Consider the following 25,310-nt stretch of genomic DNA (forward strand, 5'->3'; position numbering starts at 1 on the left):
AGGAGGAACGGCATTGGCAACTGCGATTGATTTAGAGAGAGAGATAAAGAAAGAATGCTGAAGGTAAGAAACTAGAGGAGAGAGTTCAGTTCAGTTCAGTCGCTCAGTCGTGTCCAACTCTTTGCGACCCCATGAATCACAGCACGCCAGGCCTCCCTGTCCATCACCATCTCCCAGAGTTCACTCAGACTCATGTCCACTGAGTCCATGATGCCATCCAGCCATCTCATCCTCGGTCGTCTCCTTTGCCTTGTGCCCCAATCCCTCCCAGCATTAGAGTCTTTTCCAATGAGTCAACTCTTCACATGAGGTGGCCAAAGTACTGGAGCTTCAGTTTTAGCATCATTCCTTCCAGAGAAATCCCAGGGTTGATCTCCTTCAGAATGGACTGGTTGGATCTCCTTGCAGATCAAGGGACTCTCAAGAGTCTTCTCCAACACCACAGTTCAAAAGCATCAATTCTTCACTGCTCAGCCTTCTTCACAGTCCAACTCTCACATCCATACATGACCACAGGAAAAACCATAGCCTTGACTAGATGGACCTTAGTCGGCAAAGTAATGTCTCTGCTTTTGAATATACTATCTAGGTTGGTCATAACTTTTCTTCCAAGGAGTAAACGTCTTTTAATTTCATGGCTGCAGTCACCATCTGCAGTGATTTTGGAGCCCAAAAAGATAAAGTCTGACACTGTTTCCACTATTTCCCATGAAATGATGGGACCAGATGCCATGGTCTTCGTTTTCTGAATGTTGAGCTTTAAGCCAACTTTTTCACTCTCCTCTTTCACTTTCATCAAGAGGCTTTTTAGTTCCTCTTCACTTTCTGCCATAAGGGTGGTGTCATCTGCATATCTGAGGTTATTGATATTTCTCCCGGCAATCTTGATTCCAGCTTGTATTTCTTCCAGTCCAGCGTTTCTCATGATGTACTCTGCGTAGAAGTTAAATAAGCAGGGTGACAATATACAGCCTTGATGCACTCCTTTTCCTATTTGGAACCAGTCTGTTGTTCCTTGTCCATTTCTAACTGTTACTTCCTGACCTGCATACAGATTTCTCAAGAGGCAGGTTAGGTGGTCTGGTATTCCCATCTCTCTCAGAATTTTTCACAGTTTATTGTGATCCACACAGTCAAAGGCTTTGGCATAGTCAATAAAGCAGAAATAGATGTTTTTCTGGAACTCTCTTGCTTTTTCCATGATCCAGCAGATGTTGGCAATTTGATCTCTGCTTCCTCTGCCTTTTCTAAAACCAGCTTGAACATCAGGGAGTTCACGGTTCACGTATTGCTGAAGCCTGGCTTGGAGAATTTTGAGCATTACTTTACTAGCATGTGAGATGAGTGCAATAGTGCAGTAGTTTGAGCATTCTTTTGCATTGCCTTTCTTTGGAATTGGAATGAAAATTGACCTTTTCCAGGCCTGTGGCCACTGCTGAGTTTTCCAAATTTCCTGACATAGTGAGTGCAGCACTTTCACAGCATCATCTTTCAGGATTTGAAACAGCTCAACTGGAATTCCATCACCTCCACTAGCTTTGTTTGTAGTGATGCTTTCTAAGGCCCACTTGACTTCACATTCCAAGATGAGTGGCTCTAGATTAGTGATCACATCATCATGATTATCTGGGTCATGAAGATCTTTTTTGTACAGTTCTTCTGTGTATTCTTGCCATCTCTTCTTAATATCTTCTGCTTCTGTTAGGTCCATACCATTTCTGTTCTTTATCGAGCCCATCTTTGCATGAAATGTTCCCTTGGTATCTCTAATTTTCTTGAAGAGATCTCTAATCTCTCCCATTCTGTTGTTTTCCTCTATTTCTTTGCACTGATCACTGAAGAAGGCTTTCTTATCTCTTCTTGCTATTCTTTGGAACTCTGCAATCAGATGCTTATATCTTTCCTTTTCTCCTTTGCTTTTCACCTCTCTTCTTTCCACAGCTATTTGTAAGGCCTCCCCAGACAGCCATTTTTCTTTTTTGCATTTCTTTTCCATGGGGATGGTCTGGAACCCTGTCTCCTGTACAATGCCACGAACCTCATTCCATAGTTCATCAGGCAATATCTATCAGATCTAGACTCTTAAATCTATTTCTCACTTCCACTGTATAATCATAAGGGATTTGATTTAGGTCATACCTGAATGGTCTAGTGGTTTTCCCTACTTTCTTCAATTTAAGTCTGAATTTGGCAATAAGGAGTTCATGATCTGAGCCACAGTCAGCTCCTGGTCTTGTTTTTGTTGACTGTATAGAGCTTCTCCATCTTTGGCTGTAAAGAATATAATCAATCTGATTTCGGTGTTGACCATCTGGTGATGTCCATGTGTAGAGTCTTCTCTTGTGTTGTTGGAAGCGGGTGTCTGCTATGACCAGTGCATTTTCTTGGTGAAACTCTATTAGTCTTTGCCCTGCTTCATTCTGCATTCCAAGGCCAAATTTGCATGTTACTCCAGGTGTTTCTTGACTTCCTACTTTTGCATTCCAGTCCTCTATAATGAAAAGGACATCTTTTTTGGGTGTAGTTCTAAAAGATCTTGTAGGTCTTCATAAAACCGTTCAACTTCAGTTCCTTCAGCATTACTGTTTGGGGCATAGACTTGGATTACTGTGATATTGAATGGTTTGCCTTGGAGACGAACAGAGATCATTCTGTCGTTTTTGAGACTGCATCCAAGTACTGCATTTCAGACTCTTTTGTTGACCATGATGGCTACTCCATTTCTTCTGAGGGATTCCTGCCCGCAGTAGTAGATATAATGGTCTTCTGAGTTAAATTCACCCATTCCAGTCCATTTCAGTTCGCTGATTCCTAGAATGTCGACATTCACCCTTGCCATCTCTTGTTTGACCACTTCCAATTTGCCTTGATTCATGGACCTGACATTCCAGGTTCCTATGCAATATTGCTCTTACAGCATCGGATCTTGCTTCTATCACCTGTCACATCCACAACTGGGTATTGTTTTTGCTTTGGCTCCATCCCTTCATTCTTTCTGGAGTTATTTCTCCACTGATCTCCAGTAGCATATTGGGCACCTAATGACCTGGGGAGTTCCTCTTTTGGTATCCTATCATTTTGCCTTTTCATACTGTTCATGGGGTTCTCAAGGCAAGAATACTGAAGTGGCTTGCCATTCCCTTCTCCAGTGGACCATATTCTGTCAGACCTCTCCACCATGACCCGCCCATCTTGGGTTGCCCAGCAGGCATGGCTTGTTTCATTGAGTTAGACAAGGCTGTGGTCCTAGTGTGATTAGATTGACTAGTTTTCTGTGATTATGGTTTCAGTGCATCTGCCCTCTGATGCCCTCTTGCAACACCTATCATCTTACTTAGGTTTGTCTTACCTTGGGCGTGGGGTATCTCCTTACCACCACTGTTCCTGACCTTCAATGTGGGATAGCTCCTCTAGGCCCTCCTGTGCCTGCACAGCCACCAATCCTCTGGTTGGTCCTCCCAGCTGCCAGCCCTGGCCTCGGGCTTGGGGTGGCTCCTCAAGGTCACCACCCCTGGCCTCAGGCGCGAAGTGGCTTTTCCCGGCTGCCCCTGACCTCAGACGCGGGGTGTCTCCTCCCAGCCGCCACTGATCTCGGACGCGGGGTAGCTCCTCCCAGCCACCACTGACCTCAGACGAAAGCAGGGTAGCTCCTCTTGGCCGCTGCCCCTGACCTCGGACGTGGGGTAGCTCCTCTCGGCCGTGCTTAGTGAGCCTGCTCACAGCTGCCTGCGCTTGGTTTACATAGAAAACCAATAAAACTTCGAGACAAGAAGTTTGCCCTGTTCAAGGAGGCTCTAGGTGCCCGCCCCCCACAACCGACACCCCACCCCCACCCCCACCCCCCAGTCTCCCGAGGGAGTGAAGACGCAAAACGTCTTCCCATTCAGGTCTTAGAAACCTGGGCAGATAAGTGAATGCAGGAAGCCTCTATGCTCCAAGAGATCAGCCTAAAAAGAGAGGGAGAGGGAGAGAGAGAGAGAGAAAGAAAGATAGAGAGAAGAAAACACACAGCGTGAGCAAGCTTATTCCGTGGGCATGGCCCAAAAGCTTTATTTTCAAAAGGTACTTTTATACCTTGCCTTATACATAGAGGGAAATGAAAGATGCAAAGTCACACAGAGTCAGCCCAAACATTCCAGCAGTTTTGCCCTTATCGAAACCAGGATTTTTTCTGCATACCTTTCCCACAAATGATGTTGTGTACAGTATCTTCTGGCCTTGGAGGCCTATGAACATTTTATGACCCCCTTTTGATAAAGGCTGCTCAACCAGAAAACTTATTTTCCCTCAAATTTTTTTTTTTTAATATTTCTAATCTATGTCAGCCTCAGAAAATGCCAAACAGAGTTACATTTTTCACAGAGCAAAGGTGCAGTGAGTTACAAGAAAGAACCAATTAGCTCATAAGTCTGATGTGGTTAAATTCAAGGTTACACTTGTTTTTCTTACATTCTCACTATGTTAACTAATACATTCCCAGGTGCACAGTGGATAAGAGCTATGGGAACTTAGCAACAAGCATTGGCCCAAAATGAAATCCTACACCAGCATTACTCTAATAACTTTTAACTCTTTGAAAGGCTCTGTGTTTTAGGCTTTCTGTGCCTCTCACAGTTGGGAGGCTGTAAATAATCATATGTGTAGCTGTAAGAGACTGGATATACCTGCTGAGCAAGCTAGAATGCTAACAGAGGGGGTTTGATTTGAAATACTCCTCTCATGTCCAGGAGACTTATTAGCTATAGCCCTAAGTTGATTTTTTCCAGAGAAAAGTGGTCAGGGTTAGCCCCCTGTTAATGTCAGAGGAGTTGGTGAAAGTCATGAAATAGTAGAACAGACAGATTCTGGTTTTGGGGTAGATGCTCAAGAAAGCCTAGGGAGCCCCTTGAGCCCTGAAGCCTTGCTTAACAGTTCTCTTCCCCATGGCCCTGTCATGGGTGGGATCTCCCATGGTTGCTCCTGGCAATGAACTTCTTTGATGGTTCAGCTGGTGAAGAATCTATCTGCCTGTAATGTGGGAGACCTGGGTTCGATCTCTAGGTTGGGAAGATCCCCTGGAGTAGGGAATGACTACCCATTCCAGTATTCTTGCCTAGAGAATTCCATGGACAGAGGAGCCTGGCAGGCTACAGTCCATAGACTCGCAAAAAATAGGATAGGACTAAAATGACTGAGCTCACACACATTGTATCAAATGTTTGTTTTTATATTCCAAATGAGGCTAGGCTATAGTCCTTAGGGTTGCAAAGAGTTGGACACGGCTGAGTGACTTTCACTTTCATAGTTGTACAAATTTGTGTCATGTCACATCTTAAATATCATTTGAGACAACTTCTCTGCCACCCTAATGTAATTATTCTCTCTTCGAGAACTCCTCACTTTTCTTCTGACATTTCTGACTCTTGTGTAATTAACTCTTGTGTGGTTGGGTTTCGTCCATCACTCTCACTAAATGTTATGCTCCTAGATAAGGTAGGAGAGAGGTCTGTTTTTCCTTCTTTGGATTCCCAGGGCCAGCAGCACAGGCCTGGTACAAGGTCAGCACCAGGTAAGGAAGTGTTTCAGGAACTGCTGAAGGTCTGTGGGATGAGAGGAAGGAGCAGTGGGTGTTTTTCTGGTGAAAGCATTCAGGAGGCGGAAGTGATGGGGTATATCCTGGCCCAGCTCAGGCTTGGAAGTCTCCAGCCAAGTGCAGAGCTGACTGCATCCCACATGGCTTAGGATCAGAGGGGCCTTCCCCGACCACCATGGTCTGGCTTGACCCTGCAGATGAAAGATGAACCATGAGTGCTGGTAGTTAGGGGTGCCCGTGGAGCCAGTGAAGGAGTTCCTAGCACTCCCTCCTCTCCTAGCGACCCGCTTCTCCCCTGCCCATTGGTGGGCGTTGCAGTCAGTCATTTCCAGGAGCCCGCCCAGTGATCAGATATTTCACGTCTTCACAGCGCTTTTCATGCATCAGTTTAAGGGTGAGTGTCGTTTCTCCAACGGGTTGGAGCGGATGCGGTTCTTTGCCAGATACATCTACAACACGGAGGAGGATGTGCACTTCGACAGCGATGTGGGGGAGTTCACGGCCCTGACGGAGCTGGGGAGGCCGGACGCCGAGTACTGGAACCAGCAAAAGGACTTCATGGAGCAGATGCGGGCCAAGGTGGACACGGTGTGCAGATCCAACTACCAGGGCATTGGTAGCTTCCTGAGGCAGCGCCGAGGTGAGCGAGGCCGGTGGGTGACCTCGGGGAGGTTGTGTGTGTGTCCGTGCGTGTGTGCCGGAGTGTGTGTGAGAGAGAGAGACGGAGAGAAGGACAGAGACAGAGGCTGAGTCCAGGTGAGTGCTGGATTGTGAACAAGTTCAAGTTAGGAAAGTTGCTGTGAGAGGATGAGACTGGGAGTCTCACATGCTGTCGGGGAGACAGTGTGTGATTTTGTCAGTGTGTGATTGTGAGAGGGGCGAGAGCATGTGGTGGGGGAAGGGGCCGGGGGTCTGAGAGAACCAGAAAGGGTAAGAGGGGTGGGGGACAGATGCAGGAAGGAAAGATGGTAGCAGACTGTGGGAGAGGTGAGGTGGCAGAAAGGGGAAGGGGATATGAAGGAATACTGACTGGGATAGGGGGTTAGGCTTTCCTGGTGGCTCAGACATTAAGAATCTGCCTGCAATGCAGGAGACCTGAGTTTGATCCCTGGCTGGGGAAGATCCCCTGGAGAAGAGAATGGCTACCCACTCAAGTATTCTTGCCTGTAGAATTCCATGGACAGAGAAGCCTGGCGGGCTACAGAGGGTTGCAAAAAGTTGGACGCGACTGAGTGACTAACCCTCTAGGTGGTTAGAGAGGAGGAGAGGGCATTGAGGTGTCTGTGATTGTGCTACCCAACAAAGGGCTCTGGAACTTGGACGTTCGTGGTCAGCTGTGGTACAGGAGCTTCAGCACCTCATCTTCCTGGATGATGGACCCTTTGCTTCATATCTGAGTCTTTTGCTTCTGTGATCAGGGAGAAACTGTGCTTCTGGGTCCAGATTTTCTCCTTTGCTCATGCTTCAGCTGCACGACTCATGGTTTTGTTCTTTCGTCTCTGAAAAGCAACTCAGTATCTTGTTTGAAACAGAATAGGGCGGGTTTGGAGCTGGTTCTGGGGTTATACAATTATAAGAAATTTTAAGTTTTGTACTCTTTTGAGATTAATTAATTTTTGATTGTGCTGGCTTTTCCTTACTGCTTGCAGGCTTTCTCTAGTTGCAGCGAACAAAGACTACTTTCTAGTTGCAGAGCATGGGCTTCTCATTGCAGTGGGCTCTCTTGTTGCAGAGCATGGGCTCTAGGGTGTGGGAGCTTCAGTAGTTGCAGCACGTGGACTCAGTAGTTGTGGCAAGGGTTTAGTTTCCTTGAAGCATGTGAGATCTTCCCAGATCAGGAATTGAACTTGTGTCCCCTGCACAATGGGTGGATTGGCGGGTGGATTCTTAACCGCTGGACTACCAGGAAAGTAAAAGAATTTATTTTTAATTAGTGACTTTCCTTCCTGCTTTACCTCTCCTTCAGGACTCAAGTTTTTCTTGGGATTCAACTCATAGACTTAAAGAATCACCTGTGTCTTTCCTTCTTCCCAGGTGGAACCATTCTGAGGTGTTCTAAGATGTGAGTGCCTGGAGACAGCTTTCCCAGGACTTCATGTTCTATATCCACACCTACCCCACTGCTGTTCCCTAATTTATCGACACTTTGATTCATATTTTCTCTTCAATTAAACAAGGATAACAATAGCTAACATATATTGAAGACTCAGTTCAGTTCAGTCACTCAGTCGTGTCCGACTGTGACCCCATGAATTGCAGCACGCCAGGTCTCCCTGTCCTTCACCATCTCCCAGAGTTCACTCAAATTCACATCCATCGAGTCCGTGATGCCATCCAGCCATCTCATCCTCAGTCATCCCCTTCTCCTCCTGCCCCCAATCCCTCCCAGCATCAGAGTCTTTTCCAATGAGTCAACTCTTTGCATGAGGTGGCCAAAGTACTGAAGTTTCAGCTTTAGCATCATTCCTTCCAAAGAAATCCCAGGGCTGATCTCCTTTAGAATGGACTGGTTGGATCTCCTTGCAGTCCAAGGGACTCTCAAGAGTCTTCTCCAACACCACAGTTAAAAAGCATCAATTATTTGGCATTCAGCTTTCTTCACAGTCCAACTCTCACATCCATACATGACTTGACTAAACGGAACTTTGTTGGCAAAGTAATGTCTCTGCTTTTGAATATGCTATCTAGGTTGGTCATAACTTTTCTTCCAAGGAGTAAGCGTCTTTTAATTTCATGGCCAAGTTCCAGTTATTGTTTTACATACCTTATATGCAATAATCCTCACATAGCGCTGAGAGGTAAATTAGGATAATAATCAGCTTTTATAGATAGAAAGCTGAGGCACATGGAAATGTAAAAATTCTCCCAGTCACTAAGAGGAAGAGCCTGGATGTTAATCCAGGCTGTCTGGCTTCAGAAATCCTGCTTTTAATCAATACACTGTATGCCTTGAAAGATTTGTCAATGCTTCAGTTCAACAATGAATTATTTTTCATACTATGAAACACACACACATATCTTTTCAACATCTTTCAAATCTAATGGGCCAGTGCTGTAAGAATTAAAGTCAAGGCTCACAGTACTAGCTCCTAAAGTTGGGCCGAATGGCCTGTCTAGCCTACCTGAGACTGCAGTTTGCTCTGGTGATTGGTTTAGAAAGGCAACCAATCAAGGAAACTCACTTCGTCTTGCTCGCTGATTCCCTCCACCTTTTCCCTCCTAGTGGAGCCTACAGTGACTGTGTATCCTGCAAAGACCCAGCCCCTGCAGCACCACAGCCTCCTGGTCTGCTCTGTGAATGGATTCTACCCAGGCCACATTGAAGTCAGGTGGTTCCGGAACGGCCACGAAGAAGAGGCTGGGGTGATCTCCACAGGCCTGATCCAGAATGGAGACTGGACCTTCCAGACCGTGGTGATGCTTGAAACAGTTCCTCAGGGTGGAGAGGTCTACACTTGCCAAGTGGAGCACCCCAGCCGGACGAGCCCTCTCACAGTGGAATGGAGTGAGAAGCTCTCTATCTCCTAAGTTCCTCACCCACCGTGGAGGGGGCTTGTTTTCCCCTGAGTGTCAGGTGTCTCCTCTCCCTACACCCTGTGTTCATTTGCTCATGTTCTCCTGTCCTTCAGCTGAGGTTACTGGGGGAGCCCTTTATCCCGTGATAGAAATCCTCTGATACTTTATGGATATCTTGGCATAGTTTCTCCAAATACCTACACCCCCCTGGGGAGGCATTTCTTCCTGACAAGGAGAAAAGAGGTGTCCCTGGTCTGAGCCTCCATGAAATTTCAAGTCCTGGTCACCCTGTGACCTGGGCGCTAGTCCCCTGCCTCAGGCTGGGCTTGTACTTCCGACACTGTTGCACTGTGATCTGAGAAAAGGTGAATCCTTTACAGTGTAGAAACCTTCCTGACACGGGTGGAGTTCAACCTCAGCTGTGCCCTTCATTAGTTCTGTCACCACAATTTAACCTCATTCAGTCCCAGGTTCCTCATCTATCCAATATTGAAGTCCTGTGGCCTTATATCAGGACTGCAATGTTTAAATGAGTTCAGTGCCTGAATCTTGAAGCTACTCAGTGTGATTTTTAAGACAAATTTTTGTAGGAATTGCCAGTTATTCTAGTTCTTCCAGGGCAGCCTTCTTTCCCCCTTCTCGAAACTCTCAGTCTTATAATAGGTCTGCTCAATGTTATGTAGTAGCCTGGATGGGAGGGGAGTTTAGGGGAGAATTGTTGTTGTTTAGTCGCTAACGCATGTCCAACTCTTTGTGACCGCATGGACTGTAGCCCACCAGGCTGCTCTATTCATGGGATTTCCCAGATAAGAATACTGGAATGGGGTGTTATTTCCTTCTCCCTTGGGGGAGAATGGATACATGTATATGCCTGGCTTAGTTCTTTTGCTGTCTGCCTGAAACTGTCACAATATTGTTAATTAGCCATACTCCAATACAAATTTAAAAGTTTAATAAAAAATTCTCAATCTTATGCAGCCACTTTGGAAGGTGGTATGGAGATTTCTTAAAAAACTAGGAATAAAATCACCATATGACCCAACAATCCCACTACTAGGCATATACCCTTAAGAAACCAAAATTAAAAAGACACATGGACCTCAATGTTCATTGCAGCACTATTTACAATAGCTAGAACATGGAAGCAACCTAGATGTCCACCGACAGATGAATGGATAAAAAACCTGTGGTACATATATACAGTGTACATATATACAGTTTACATATATACAAATTGACATTTGGCAAAAACTCAACCATATAAAGGAACACATTTGAGTCAGTTCTAAAGAGGTGGATGAACCTAGACCCTAGTATACAGAGTGAAGTAGGTCAGAAAGAGAAAGAGAAATATCATGTACTAACACATATATATGGAATCTGGGCAGATGGTACTGATGAAAGTTTCTGCAGGGCAGCAGTAGAGACATATACATAGAGAACAGACTTATATGGACACGGGACAGGGAAAGGAAGGAGAGAGTGAGATGTATGGAGAGCATAACATGGAAACTTACATCACCATATGTAAAATAGATAGCTGTATGACTCAGGGCACTCAAACAGGGGCTCTGTAACCTAGAGGGGTGGGATGGAGAGGGAGATGGGCCAGAGGTTCAAGGGGGAGGGGACATATATATACTTATGGCTGATTCATGTTGACATTTGGCAGAAACCATCACAATTCTGTAAAGCAATTATCCTTCAATTAAAACAAGAAAATAAATACATTAAAACATTCTCAGTCTTAGAGATTGAAACAGAGAAGTTGTATTTGGGATAAAAATGACTAAAATTAGCTTCTTTTCTCAGGAGCACAGTCTGACTCTGCTCAGAGGAAGCTGATGAGTGGAGTCGGGGGCTTTGTTCTGGGTCTGCTCTTCCTTGGCGTGGGGCTCTTCATCCACTTCAGGAGTAAGAAAGGTGAGGAACCAGTTGGCAGATGATACTCCTTGCAGGCTTTTGGGAGAAGAAATATGACTTTGCTTGGGTAGTTCAGTGACCCTGTACAAAGTCTCTCATTACCGAGTTGACCTCAAATTTCCTGAAAATCCAGAAATTGACAGTCCATGATTAGCCATGGTTGAAACATAAAAGGTGATGGCCTATAAAGATCAGAAAATGGTTAACACACATGAAATTTGGGGTGGAGATCCTGGGGCAAATGCAGGAAGAGACACTAAGGCTGATGAAATTACACTGGGTTTGTGTGAGAGAAGCTTCATGTTCTTCGTGTCGGTTCTCCTCTCTATCCTGGCATCCTGTGATGTGGGCTGTGGCTTAGGAGAGTGCTCTGGGTCTGGGAACGTTGTGTTTGGGGATGGATTTACCTCCATATTGTAAGTATATGTCTTTCTTCCTCTTTTCCAGGACACCCTGCACTTCAACCTATAGGTAACGCTCTTTAACTCTCTTTTAGAATCATATTTAGTCTCCTAGAGCAGATGGTAGAGGTAACAAGACAGGAGACAGACAGAAAGACTGTGGATCTGACTTCTGATCGTGCAGTTTACACTGAAGCTTCTTCTGTCCACTAAACAGAAGGTTTGAACTGTAAAGTGGCTTTGGCCCAAGGAGACTTAAAAAAATTTCCCCTTTTTACTGCAATGCTTTAACAGAAGGCTCTGAGAGGCAGAGACAAGGGGAAATGCTGCTTGTAAAGTAAGACTGGAAATAACACTGTCCTCTGCTTCCTGAAGGACCCCTGAGCTGAAGTGAAGATGGTAACACTCAAAGAAGAACCTTCTGTCCCAGCTTCTTCACGGCCTGAAAGGGTCTCCTGCTTGCCTCCTATTCCTCCGCAACAAGAGTGCTTCTCAGGATCTCATTTGCTCCTGGTTGAGTGACCCTGCAGAAAGTGTCCTTCTTGCTGGTTTCCTTGGCCCCCACGTTTGACCTGGACGTTCTCAGTATTGATCACCATACCTTATCTTCATTCTTTCCTGGTCCCCTTTGTTTTCAACCTTTAGTGCCTCCTGTGCCTCAGATCTCATCTTCTGTCCATATTATTATATAACTTTTTATCGCAAATAAATATGGACTGGCAATCATCTGCTTTATACAGTTTCAAGGAAAGAAGTAGAAAGAAAACAGAAGTGGTGGGTAGCATCACAAAACAATGATGGTTATTATTTCTCATATATTCCTAAATTTGGTCATTTGTGGATCTGGAGGTTTCCTTGCTCCCTTCTCTGTTTTTCCCTGGAGTTTTCTGCATTCTGTCCTCAGGTATGTTTTCCTGAGCTAGAAGAAAGGTCTTAATTCCCTCTATCATGGTGGTTTCCTACATCTTTGCAACCTCAAAGATAAACACACTTTATAGTAATCTGCTATTATTTAAAAGTTACAAAATATATATTGCTGTTTTTTTCCTCCTTTGCCATGATTTTTAAACAAAGTATCTAATCCTGGGTTAGTTCACTCCTGAACTCCTCTTTAATTAGACTAATAGTGGGCTTCAATATTTAAATCTTTTTCTCTCTCAGATAAACATCAGTGACATGTGCATGCTTTGGCTGGCATGTATTCCTCCCCATAAGTAGGTTTCAGAAGGCCACTAAGACAAATCCACAACTCTAGTGGAAAAGATGCATTTCTGAATCCCCCTAGAGTGTGTGATAAACTATTGTCTGTTACAGGAAAATCCAGTATGGATCTTATCTTAGAAATCAGAGACAATTCTGAAAAACAAAGGAAAATTTATGAATACAGGGATGTTCATCCAAACAAAAAAATATCTTACAACTGGAAGAAAAATGAGGCTCTCTACTTTAGAATAATCCCCAAAATGTACTTTCAGTAGGTTTAGGAGATTTGTACAGTATATAACATTTTAAAAACTAAGATAGAGGAAGAGAATATCTATCTATCATCTACTTATATTTGTAAATAGAAACAATGGCAGAACTTTAAAAAAATTATCTTTTGGGCAAATGAGAGAATAGATTAAAGGGGACAAATATGAAAGTCAGACTTTATTGAATTTATTTCATTTAATAGTTTTAACTAGACGAATGTTCAAATATTCTATGTAATAAAAATAACTTTAAAAGATTAACAAAGTGATGCTTAAAAACTAAAAGCAAATTGGAATGATTCAAACAAATTTGACCAAAAGTATATGATAGAAAACAAGCTGGAAAAGTAAATCAAAATTTTTTTGACCCTTGCATAATAGATTGTTGAACTATAATTGTAAGTATATAGTTTGAAGTTCCAAAGACTTTAATAATAGAAAATAGTTGGATAGGCTCAGAAACCATGGTGGTTTCTCCTAGCTCAAGAAACCACCATGATAGAAGGAATTAAGGCCTTTCTCCTAGCTCAGGCTTAGGCAATTAAATTGCTCACTAAGATGGTGGATTCTGCGGTTGTAGTCCATCTGAAGTCAATGTGCATGCTCACTCGTATCCAACTCTTTGTGACCCCATGGACTGTAGCCTGCCAGGCTCCTCTGTCCATGTTTTCCAGGCAAGAATACTGGAGTGGGTTGCCATTTCCTCCTCCAGCGGATCTTCCCGATCTAGGGATTAAACCCACGTCTCCTGCGTCTCCTGCCTTGCAGGTGGGTTCTTTACCCATTGAGCCATCAGGGAAGCCTACTCCATCTGAAGAGTCAATTTCAAATGCAAATTAAATCAAAACAGTAGGCAATAGATTCAGAAGTTTATTACAAAGTAATTGTTGAATTCTTCACAGTCCTGCACATCTATTATTTTCAAGCAAATTCAAAGTTTGTTTTTGCGTATCATTCAGAAAACAATGATCATGGCATCCGGTCCCATCACTTCATGGGAAACAGATGGAGAAACAGTGGAAACAGTGTCAGACGTTATTTTTTGGGCTCCAAAATCACTGCAGATGGTGACTGCAGCCATGAAATTAAAAGACGCTTACTCCTTGGAAGAAAAGTTATGACCAACCTAGATAGTATATTCAAAAGCAGAGACATTACTTTGCCGACTAAGGTGCGTCTAGTCAAGGCTATGGTTTTTCCTGTGATCATGTATGGATGTGAGAGTTGGACTGTGAAGAAGGCTGAGTGCCGAAGAATTGATACTTTTGAACTGTGGTGTTGGAGAAGACTCTTGAGAGTCCCTTGGACTGCAAGGAGATCCAACCAATCCATTCTAAAGGAGATCAACCCTGAGATTTCTTTGGAAGGACTGATGCTAAAGCTGAAACTCCAGTACTTTGGCCACCTCATGCAAAGAGTTGACTCATTGGAAAAGACTCTGATGCTTGGAGGGATTGAGGGCAGGAGGAGAAGGGGACAACAGAGGATGAGATGGCTGGATGTCATCACGGACTCAATGGACGTGAGTCTGAGTGAACTCTGGGAGATGGTGATGGACAGGGAGGCCTGGCGTGCTCGATTCATGGGGTCGCAAAGAGTCGGACATGACTGAGCAACTGAACTGAACTGAACTGAACTGAATTATACTATGTGTTATTTGTGTGAAACAGGTTATCATCCTGTAGAGATTTGATAAATCATGTCTGCCATGTGCATACAGTTGGGATAAGTTTTATTTGATCCCAAGGTTGCAACTGTACTGTCATAATGTTCTCTATTGGAATAAATGTTTCATTTTGTTTGAGACCTGTAGTGTGAAATTACATGGTAGCACTAAAGTCTATTGTATGAATATATCTATGGAGACACTTTCTGCTGCCAGTAGCAGAAGAATCCAATCTAATCAGCTTTACTTTCCTTTAACTGATTATTTCACATAACGGATAGACCAAGGTAGGGAATTTCCAGAGTCGGTCGATTTACCAGGCCAATGGCATCACCAATGATGTGAAAGGCAGGAAAAGAGAACTGTTGCTTCCCATGTGGTTTTATAAGAAGCAACCAAACTTTTCCCTTAGTGTTCCCAGCAGACCCACTTCCTCACACATTAGGAGGATCATGGATGACGACGGAGGCTCACATAAATGACGTTTGTGACATGGGCCTGCCTCTTCTGATGCACAAAGGGAAGGAGAGATTTAAAATCATCTTTCTCTTTTAGGAGAAAGAAATGGTCCATGAGGTAAGGAGGATGATTTACAGTATGGAAATGCAGTGTCTGGTACTATTCGATTGTTTTTTTGTAACTGCCTCATGAAGGATGATAGGTATTTAAATAACAGTGTTATTTTAGGGATTTTTTTTTTAGCACTGAGACTTAAGTACCAGCCATAAGCCACTTCCTTCCACCCCAAAAGCAAATAAGCAGGAGGATTGTTTTTTTGATTTTAGAATACATGCTGGCTCTTAATTTTATGAGGAAAACTCTATTTTTGAAGGAATTTTTTTTAAAGGACAAGTAATGAGGAATTATTCACTTTTAAAAATGCTAAAGTCTATTACACATCTATTTTATTAAGCACTATTTTGCACTGACTTATTATTTGTTATGTGTGTGTGCTCAGTTGTTCAGTCATGTCTGACTCCTTGCGGCCCCAGGGACTCTAGCCCACCAGGCTCCTCTGTACACGGAATTTTCCAAGAGAGTACTGGAGTGGGTTGCCATTTCCTACTCGAGGGGATCTTCTTGAGGAGGATTCAGAGATTGAACACCCATCTCTTGCATCTCCTGCATTGGCAGGCAGATTCTTTACCACTGTGCCACCTTGGAAGCCCTATTATTTTCTATATGAGTCCAGAATTAGCTCCCTGGACATTTGAGGTTTAGATTAATACAGAGTTTCAAGTTGTTTGTCAAGAATAACCCAAACTCATTCCTTTAAACAAAATGGATACTTCACACACACACACACACACACACACACACACACACATATGAAAATGTTCTTAGCAATATTAGTCGTTATAACACAAAACTGGAAACAATCTTAATATCCATCAGTTAACGAATGGAAAAGCAAAATGCATTGTATCTATGCAATGGGAAACTATTTAGCAATAAAAAAAGAACAAGTGAAAAACATCTAAAAAATTTGTTATACATGCTGCAAAATGGATGACCTTCAAAAATATCCTAAGGGAAATAAGTGAACGTTGCTCAGTTGTGTCCAACTCTTTGTGATCCCATGGACTGTATAGTCCATGGAATTCTCCAGGCCAGGATACTAGAGTGGGTAGCCTTTCCCTTCTCCAGGGGATCTTCCTGACTCAGGAATCAAACCAGGGTCTGCTGCACTGCAGGAGAATTCTTTACCAACTGAGCTATTATCAGGGAAATAAGTCAAACACGAAAGACTACTTGTCAGAGGATTCCACATACATGAACCATCTATATAAGGCAAATTTACAGACTGAAAGCAAGATCTCTAGAGCTTGGAATGGAGTGAAAACTGACTATAAACAGGAAACCTTTGGGGGTGTTAGAAGTGTTCTGAAACTGGATTGTGGTGGCATTTGCACAAATTTATAAAATTACTAGAAATTTTCCAGTTGAGTATGACGTAAACTGTGGAGGTGCCGTATATACAGCCTCTATCATGCTCATCTCCATTCCTTCTTGATCCATCACAAATCAGCGTTGAGTCTTGTCAAGTGCTTTTCATGCAGTTCTTTAAATGACCATGTAAGTTTTATCCTGCAGTTTTTAATGTGGTGTATCACATTGATTGATCTGCAGATGTTGAAACATTGTTGCATCCCTGCAATAAATCCCACATCACAGTGTATGATCCTTTTAATGTATTGTTGTATTTGGTTTAATATTTTGTGGAGGATTTTTGCTCGTATGCTTATCACAGAAACTGGCATAAATTTTGTTTGTGTGTGTGTGTTTTGTGTGTATCATATCTGGTTTTTCTCTCAGAGTAGTGTTGGGTCATATAATGAGTTGGAGGCATTCCTTCCTCTTCAATGTTTCGGAATAATTTGAGAAGAATAGGTATTAAATCATTGAATGTTTGGTAGAGTTCACCTGCGTAGCCATCTGCTCTTAGATATTTGTTTTCTGAGAGGTTTTTAATTACTCTTTCAATCTCTATACTAGTAGTTGGTCTGTCAGGCTTTCTACTCTGTGATTCAATCTTGGAATGTCGTATGAGTCTAAGAATTTGTTTATTTTTGAGGCTGTCCAATTTGTTGGCGTACAGTGTTCCTAGTATTCTGTTATAATCCTTTGTATTTGTGTGGTATCTGATGTTATTTCTCTTCCTTCATTTTGGATTTTATTTATAAAATCCTTTTCTCTTTTTTCTTAGTAAGTCTAGCCAAAGATTTGTCAATTACAAAAAAAAAAAATTGTCAGTCTTAATTTATCTTTTCAGTGAACCAGCTCTCAGTTTCATTAATCCTTTCTATTGCCTTTTTAGTCTCTATTTCATTTATTTCCACTCAGATCTTTAGTATTTGCTTCCTACTGTCTTTGGGATTCATTTACTCTTTTTTCTAGTTCCTTTTTTTTAAAAAAATAAAAGGATATATTTATTTGACTGCACAGCGTCTTAGTTGTGGCATGTGGGATCTAGTTCCATGACCGAGAACTGAACCTTGGCCTCCTGCATTGGGAGCACAGAGTCTTAGCCACTGGACCACCAGGGAGGTCCTTTTTCTAGTTCCTTTAAGTGTAATGTTAGATGGTTTAGTTGAGATTTTTCTTGTTTCTTGAGTTAGGCCTGTATTATTATAAGTGTCCCTCAGTATTTCTTTAACTGCATCCAAAGATTTTGGTGTTTCATTTTAAAATTTTCATTTATTTTTAGGTACTTTTAAAATTTCTTCTTTGGTTTCTTCATTGACCTATCTGCTATTCTTAGCATGTTGTTCAGTCTCTGCATATTGGTGATGTCTCTAGATTTCTTCTGGTAATTGATTTCTATTTTCATACCATCGTTAAGTCACTTCAGTCATGTCTGACTCTGCCCTACTATGGACTGTATAGCTCTCCAAGCTCCTCTGTCTATGGGGTTCTGCAAGCAAGAATCCTGGAGTGGGTTGCCATGCTTTCCTCCAGGGAATCTTCCTGACCCAGGGATAGAACCAGTGTCTCTTACCTCTTCTGAATTGGCAGGGGGGTTCTTTACCACTAGTGTCACCTGGAAAGCCCCATATTTGCTATAATTTGAATCTTCTTAAATTTATTGAGACTTTTTTTGGTCTCAACATATGGTCTATTCTTGAAAATTTTCCATGTGCACTTAGAAGAATGTGTATTCTACTGCATTTGGATGGAATGTCTTTACATCTAGCCTAATATTTCATTTAAAGCCACTGTTTCTTTGTTGACTTTTGGTCTAGATGATCTATCCGTTGATAAAAGTGGGGTGTTAAAGTCCCCTACCGTTATTGTGTTGCTGCCCATCCCTTCCTTTAGATAGCTTAATATTTGGTTTGTGCATTTCGGTACTTCTGTGTTATTGTGTGGCCTTCCCTGGTGGCTCAGTGGTAAAGAATCCAGTTGCCAATGCAGAAGACGTGGGTTCAGTTCCTGGGTCAGGAAGATTCCCTGGAGAAGGAAATGGAGCCAACTTCAGTACTCTTGCCTGGGAAAGCCGGTGGACAGAGGAGCCTGGTGGGCTACAAACCATGGGGTCACAAAAGAGTCAGATGCAACTTAGTGACTAATAGCAACAATGATAGGTGCATATGTATCATTAACTGTTGTGTCTTCCTAGTGAACTGTTCCCCTTACCATTCTGAAATGTCCATCTTTGACTCTTGCCATCTTTCTGGCATGAAGTCTATTTTATCTGATATGAATGAGGCTACACCACTGTCTTCTGGCTGACATTGAGCATCACCTTCCGTCCCTGCACTGTGAGCCTACGTTTGTCTTCAGAGCTGCGGTGCATCTCCTAGAGGATCTTGTACCCATCATTGGGTCTTGTTTGTTATTCCATCCAACCACCATGTGTGTTTGGTGAATTGCTATCATTGACATTTAGTGTGATTATCAATAAATGGAAAATGGCAACGCACTCCAGTATTCTTGCCTGGAGAATCCCTCGGACAGAGGAGCCTGGTGGGCTCCAGTCCGTGGGGTCGCACACCTGGGCACGGCTGGGCGGCTGAGCACAGGGCCAGCGTTCTCTTTTCTGGCTGCACTATCCTTCCTTTCCCTTATGCTTCTGTCTGCCATGTTAGCTTGTTGGTTTTGCATAACACTTTTCTCAGTTTCCTCTTTTTTGTTTCATATCTCTGCCCTAGACTTACATCATATGGTTACCATGAGGTTTATATAAAATGTCTTACAGATAAAAGAGTCCTTTTTCTGCTGGCATCATCGTGTCTCCATTTGTCCATGCAGGTTCCATCCTTCTCCTCATCCTCTCTTGGGTTTCTGTTATCTCACAATGTCCCTTTCCATGTTGTGAACTTGTTACCAAATTGAGGCAGTGATAGCTATTTATACTGCTCTTTTTCTCCATTTCCCCTTCATACTATAACTAAGTGTTTAAACATCTGCTGTGATAGAGTTGCAGTTGTCTGATTCTGTCTGTCAATATATCACTTCCTTAAGGTTTTGTGTACTTTTGCTTTTTTGTCTCAGGTAGAAGGGCACTTTTAACATTTCTTATAAGTATTATGTTGATGGCCCCCTTCAGCTTTTGTTTGTCTGGGAAGGCCTTTATTTCTCCTTCTTACTCGGATGATAATGTTGCTGGTTAGACTATTCTTGACTGACAGTTTTTACCTTTCAGATTTTTGAGTTTGTCATTTCACCTTTCTGTGGAGTGTCTGCTGAGAAATCTGCTGAGAGTCTAATGAGGGTTCCTTTGGAGAAGGAAATGGCAACCCACTCCAGTACTCTTGCCTGGAGAATCCCATGGAGGGAGGAGCCTGGTTAGGCTACACTCCATGGGGTCGCAAAGAGTCGGACACGACCCAGCGAACTTCACTTTCACTTTGGCATATACCATCCATTTTCCTTGGCGTCCTTTAAAACTTTCTCTTTGTCATTAATTTTTGGGAGGCTTAATATAATGGGACTTGGAGAGGTGATTTTGCATGGAGATAATTAGGTTTGTTCTTCGCTTTGTGGACCTGCATATCCAGTTCCTTTCCCAAGTTTAGGAATTTCTCAGCTACTATTTCTTTGAGCAAGCTCTCTACTTTCTTCTCCCTCTTTTCTTTTTCTGTGATACCCATTATCCTAATTTTTCCTTCGCAAAAGAGTCAGATAGTTCTTATAGAATCTCCTCATTTGTCTTTAGATCTTGATTCTCTTTCCTCTTCTACTTGTATCATTTCTAGATTTCTCTCTTTAAACTCATTAACTCTCTCTTCCATGTCCTCGGCTCTACTTCCAGTGCTTCTAATGCATTCTTCACCTAATTTATTGATTTCTTCAGCTCTAGAATTTCGGTTTATCTCTTTTTTTTAGAGTTTCTACCTCTTTTGTAAATATTCATTCTGCTCATTAATTTTATTCCTGAGCTCACTGAACTGCCTTTCTGGGTTTTCTTGTAGCTTGCTATTTTGAATACTCTTATCAGATCACAATAGTGCACGACTTTACGTTTGGTTCCTAGAGAACTGTCATTTTCTCTTTGTGATTCCATGTAACAGTGGTGCTTCATGGTGGTTGATGGGTTGTTCCTTTACTGGTGCATCTGAAATAACACCTGTCTTCCTTAGGCAAAACTTCGACAAAAATTTAAAACCTTAGTTCTAATGATTCTCCCTTTAGAAATTAGAGTTCTTCCTATGTATTCCAGTAGGTGGCGCTATATCGCAGCTGTTTGGTTTCTTTTACCTGCCCTACCTCCAGATGTATCTGAGATTTGGCAATTTCACTGCCTCTTTCAGAAGTGTCGGCCGTCTGTACCTCCTGGGTCACTGGTGCCTCGCTGCTGCCAGTGTCGCTAGCAATGTCACCTGGGCACTTCTGAATGGAGCGTGGAGGTCTCCTGAGTCACAGGACCTGTTGCTATGGAGAGGGGAGGAAGAGGGTGGGGGATGGAAGGCCAGAGTCGAGGGGTTTTCCGCTCTAAAAGCTGAGGGAGAAGCAGTCCTGTTCAACTTCTGCTGTGTAAAGCTAAAGCGTTAATTTCTCAGTTTTGTCTGACTCTATGCAACCTCATGGATTATTATATGACTACATCAAAGGATATATAACTGATAGTTTTTTCATAGGATTCTATTTACTAATTAGCAATGTATTCTTGTATATTTTCTTGATATAAAGCAAGAGAAGGTGAATAATAAAAGGACGTGTTCCCAATAAAATAAGAAAAATCCTAATGGGAGCCAGGAATAAGTAATTGAACACATTTTTGGTTTTTGTTTTTATATAAAACATTAACAGGCTTCCCTGGTGGCTCAGATGGTAAAGCGTCTGCCTGCAATGCAGGAGACATGGGTTTGATCCCTGGGTCAGGAAGATCCCCTGGAGAAGGGAATGGCTACCCACTCCAGTAATCTTCCCTGGGGAATTCCATGAACAGAGGAGCCTGGTGGGCTATAGTCCATGTGGTGGGAACATAGAGTAGGACATGGTTGAGCGACTAACCTGGTGTTTCTATTCTCTATTAATTCTTCTAAAGCAAAAGTGCACCAACAGCTGACTTTGACTTTTATTGATCTTTCAGCCTCTTGCAAACTTTGGTCAGGACAGTTGGCCTTAGCATATTCTTAGATTAAATGCTACAAGATACCGTCAAGATCCTCCATTCCACACAGATCACCTACACTAAACCTCTTTTTCTATGAATATTTTGGGGGTGCCACTAAACTTGGACGGTATCAGGAGACAAACCTGGGAAGTTTTTTCATTCGAGTTAAGTTACTGACTAAATTTCCATTTCCTTTAGTTTATGAAAAACATCGCTTCCTGTCAGGAAGTACAGATTATACTCTAATCAGCGGCTGTAATTCTGTAACATCACCAGTTACCGGGGGATGGTGTTCCTTAAAGCGTCCACAGAATCATAGCGTTTTTCAGTATTGAGAAAGGTACCTTCATGTCAGTTGTAATTTCCCCAAATCTACAAGTGTAAAAAGGATCAGATTAAAGTTCTCCTAAATTGCAACCATCTGCTCTCTAGCACTTCCGCTCCTAAACACACTTACACGTACTTTTGGCGAAATGTCTGTATCTTCAAGCAAGAGAGATGAATGCTTTTTAGGCTCAAACAAGGAGCACGGCTGGCTCTCCATACAGGCCCAGATAAAATGTGTCAGATACAACCAGATCAAACATTTAAAACACTAAATTAAGAACAACCTTTAAAAAAAGATATGTATTTATATAGCTGCCCTGGGTCTTAGTTGTGGCACGCAGGATCTTTGATCCTTGCCTGTGAGTTCTTTCATTTGTAGTGTGAGAACTCTCAGTTGCAGCACATGGGATCTAGTTCCCTGACCAGGGATCAAACCTGGGCCCGTTGTATTGGAAGCGTGGAGTCTTAGCCACTGGACCATAAGGGAAGTACCCTCCCCCCTTTTTTATTGGAGTATAATTGCTTAACAATGTTTTGTTAGTTTCTGCTGTACAGTGAAGTGAATCAGCTGTATCTATACATATATTCCCTCTCTCATGGCCCACCCTCCCACCACCATGCCCCTCATCCTATTCATCTAGGTCATCACAGAGGACTGATGATGTCTGTTCTTTACATCCGCATCTCTATTCCTGCCCTGCAGACACCAAAACAGGGCAGGTTGAGAAAAGTCTAAGTGTCAGAGAAGGACTTCCATACTGAATTTATGACCAGCAACTGATGATGTCATAGATCACTGATGCTGATTTGGTCCAACACTGAGATCCCCCAATCCAGGAACAAAGAAATGAGTTTCTTGATTGGTGTTACTTGGGATACAGGTAGGGGGAGGGTTCTTGTCCTCACTGAATGATACTCACATGCTCTCCTCACCCTTTCCTTTCCTGTTCTCCAGCATGGTATGTCTATATTTCTCCAGAGGCTCCTGGATGGCTGTTCTGTCAGTGATGATGGGGCTGAGCCCTCTCTTGGCTTGGGCCAGGGAGACCCAGTGTACGTGCACACCTTGGGTGGTGAGCTATTGTAGTGTGGGAGAAGAAAGAGTACTTTAGTCTCTATGTCCAGACCATGTCCCTTAGAGACTGTGACTCCAACCTACAACAAACAGTTCCTGAATACTTGCCCTCTCTAGGACAGTGACATACGCAGCCGCCATATCTATGTTCTGTTTCTTCTCAACTCCCTTCCGATGAAGGAATCTTGCATCTCCAGCCTTGCATCCCATCCCTTCAGGTATTTGAGAAAATTTAGAAACAATAGTGTTAAAATAATTTTTCATTCAGTTGTTCTGTTTATTATATGAATTGTGCAAGAAAAAGGGAACGTTTCCCTGAAGATTTTATGGCAAATCTAAAGAATTAGGGAGTGCTGTGCTGTGCTTAGTTGCTCAGTCATGTCTGATTCTTTGTGACACCATGGACTGTAGCCCAGCAGGCTCCTCCATCCATTGGGATCCTCCAGGCTAGAATACTGGAGTGGGTTACTGTGCCCTCCTCCAGGGGGTCTCCCCCAACCCAGGCATTGAACCTAGGTCTCCCACATTTCAAGTATATTATTTACCATCTGAGCCACCAGGAAGCCCAATACTGGAGTGGATAGCCTATCCCTTTTCCAGGACGTCTTCCTGATCCAGGAATCAAACCAGGGTCTCCTGTATTGCAGGCAGATTTCTTTACCAGCTGAGCTACCAGGAAGACTTGTTCTAAAAGATCGTGTTATGTCCTCAACAAGATCTGTGATGATGCCATCTCTCCCAGTGGGAGGATGTATCAAGGGACCTCCCCCATTATCCTCTTTCTTTTCCCCCCAAACCCAAATGTTTATAAAAATTTGAATCCTTGTATTAGATGTTCTTTGACAGAGTTAATTTTCTCTTTATTTATCTTGGGTAAAGTACCCTGGAGCTGAAGCAGGGTTTCTTAGTACTTAGAATGACCACGTAGATAAGGAGTATCTATGGGATGTCTTAAAGAACTGAAGGCATCTTCTGAAAACCCAACACAGGTTAGTAATCATCATGAATCTATTTTGAGCCTTTCTGTGCTATCAGTTTCTCATACAACTCCCCTTTCTCTGACCTGAGCATACAAGTATCCAATAATTCAATGAGTATAGAATAAATTATGTGAAATTCTGTTTGTGTAGGTCATAGATAGTCAAATATCAGCCATTTCACATGGCAAGCCATGTGCCCTGAATGGGTACAGAGAGTGTGACGTTTGTTTCCATCCCATTTGGCTGAAAGCCAATAGGCAAGTTGCAGGAACTCATTAGCCTCTTGGAGTCTCAGGCCCACAATTTGTAAGATTGGACGTCATGTCCTCTGTTTCCCTTAATCAATTATGTTTGCTTATATCAACTTTTAACTCCTTCCAATTCTTTTCCCAACCATGCCATCACCAGATTTGAAAATCCCCAAAGCTGGCACAGACCCTCAGCCATAATAGATTCATTGAACTACTTAAAACATAGTGAACTCTCCCTCTTTCTAAGACCATTTCCTCCCTGTGAATGTTTATTTCAACTAATAGGTGGAGAAAGAAGAAATTCATCTGAATTTCTCGCAGGGAGTAGAAGGGATGTAATGTGCCATTAGAATAAGAGAGTGCTGGCCCTGAGCCTTTTTCTGCTTTCCAGGATTCTCGCAAAGATCACTTCCTATAATCCCGGGTTTACTCATTTTGACCAAAAATATTTTTCTAAGCAGCTGCTCTATTCTGGACTCTGTTCTTGGCTCAGACAATTCTGTTTGAATAAGATATGAAAATACTCTATCATCAATAGAACTTATCTAATGACAGGAGAGAAAGACAATAATCGAGTAAGTATTCAACACAAAGCGCATATAAGAATATTTCATTGAGCAACGGGGCTCTGACAAACAAAATCTGTGCTATGGGACAGAGAAAATGGGGTTCATCCAAATTTAGTTCAGGTGTCTAGGGCGCTCTGTCTGATAAAGAGACATTCTGTTGAGATGTGAATGAGAAGAAGCCAGTCCCGTGAAGCAGCTAAGGGACAAGTGGGAACATGAAAAAGGCCAAATGTGGGAAGATGCTTGTTGTGTTTAAGGGACAGAAAGAAAGTTAGAGTGGCTGAAGCAGAGCAAGCAGGTTGAGGGGTGAAATAAGTTGAGGTCAGAGAGGAAGTCAAATGATGATCAAGATATTATTCACTTCAGGAAGTTAAAAAATAAGAATATCTTCTGAGCCTGCATTCTTAAGGGTTATAAAATTAAAATGTCAGTATATTTATTGAATATTTACTTGATCAGCACTAGGAAGAGTCACTGTTTATTAATAATTTCACACTT

The 25,310-nt window shown here is 42.6% G+C and overlaps 1 pseudogene; it reads left to right on the forward strand.

Moving 5' to 3' along the window:
* Window positions 1-25,310, forward strand: part of LOC138097937 (DLA class II histocompatibility antigen, DR-1 beta chain-like) — a 39,385-nt pseudogene that overhangs the window by 7,327 nt on the left and 6,748 nt on the right.

Source organism: Capricornis sumatraensis, chromosome 22 (genome assembly GCF_032405125.1).
Source record: "Capricornis sumatraensis isolate serow.1 chromosome 22, serow.2, whole genome shotgun sequence".
NCBI classification, from domain to species: Eukaryota; Metazoa; Chordata; class Mammalia; order Artiodactyla; family Bovidae; genus Capricornis; species Capricornis sumatraensis.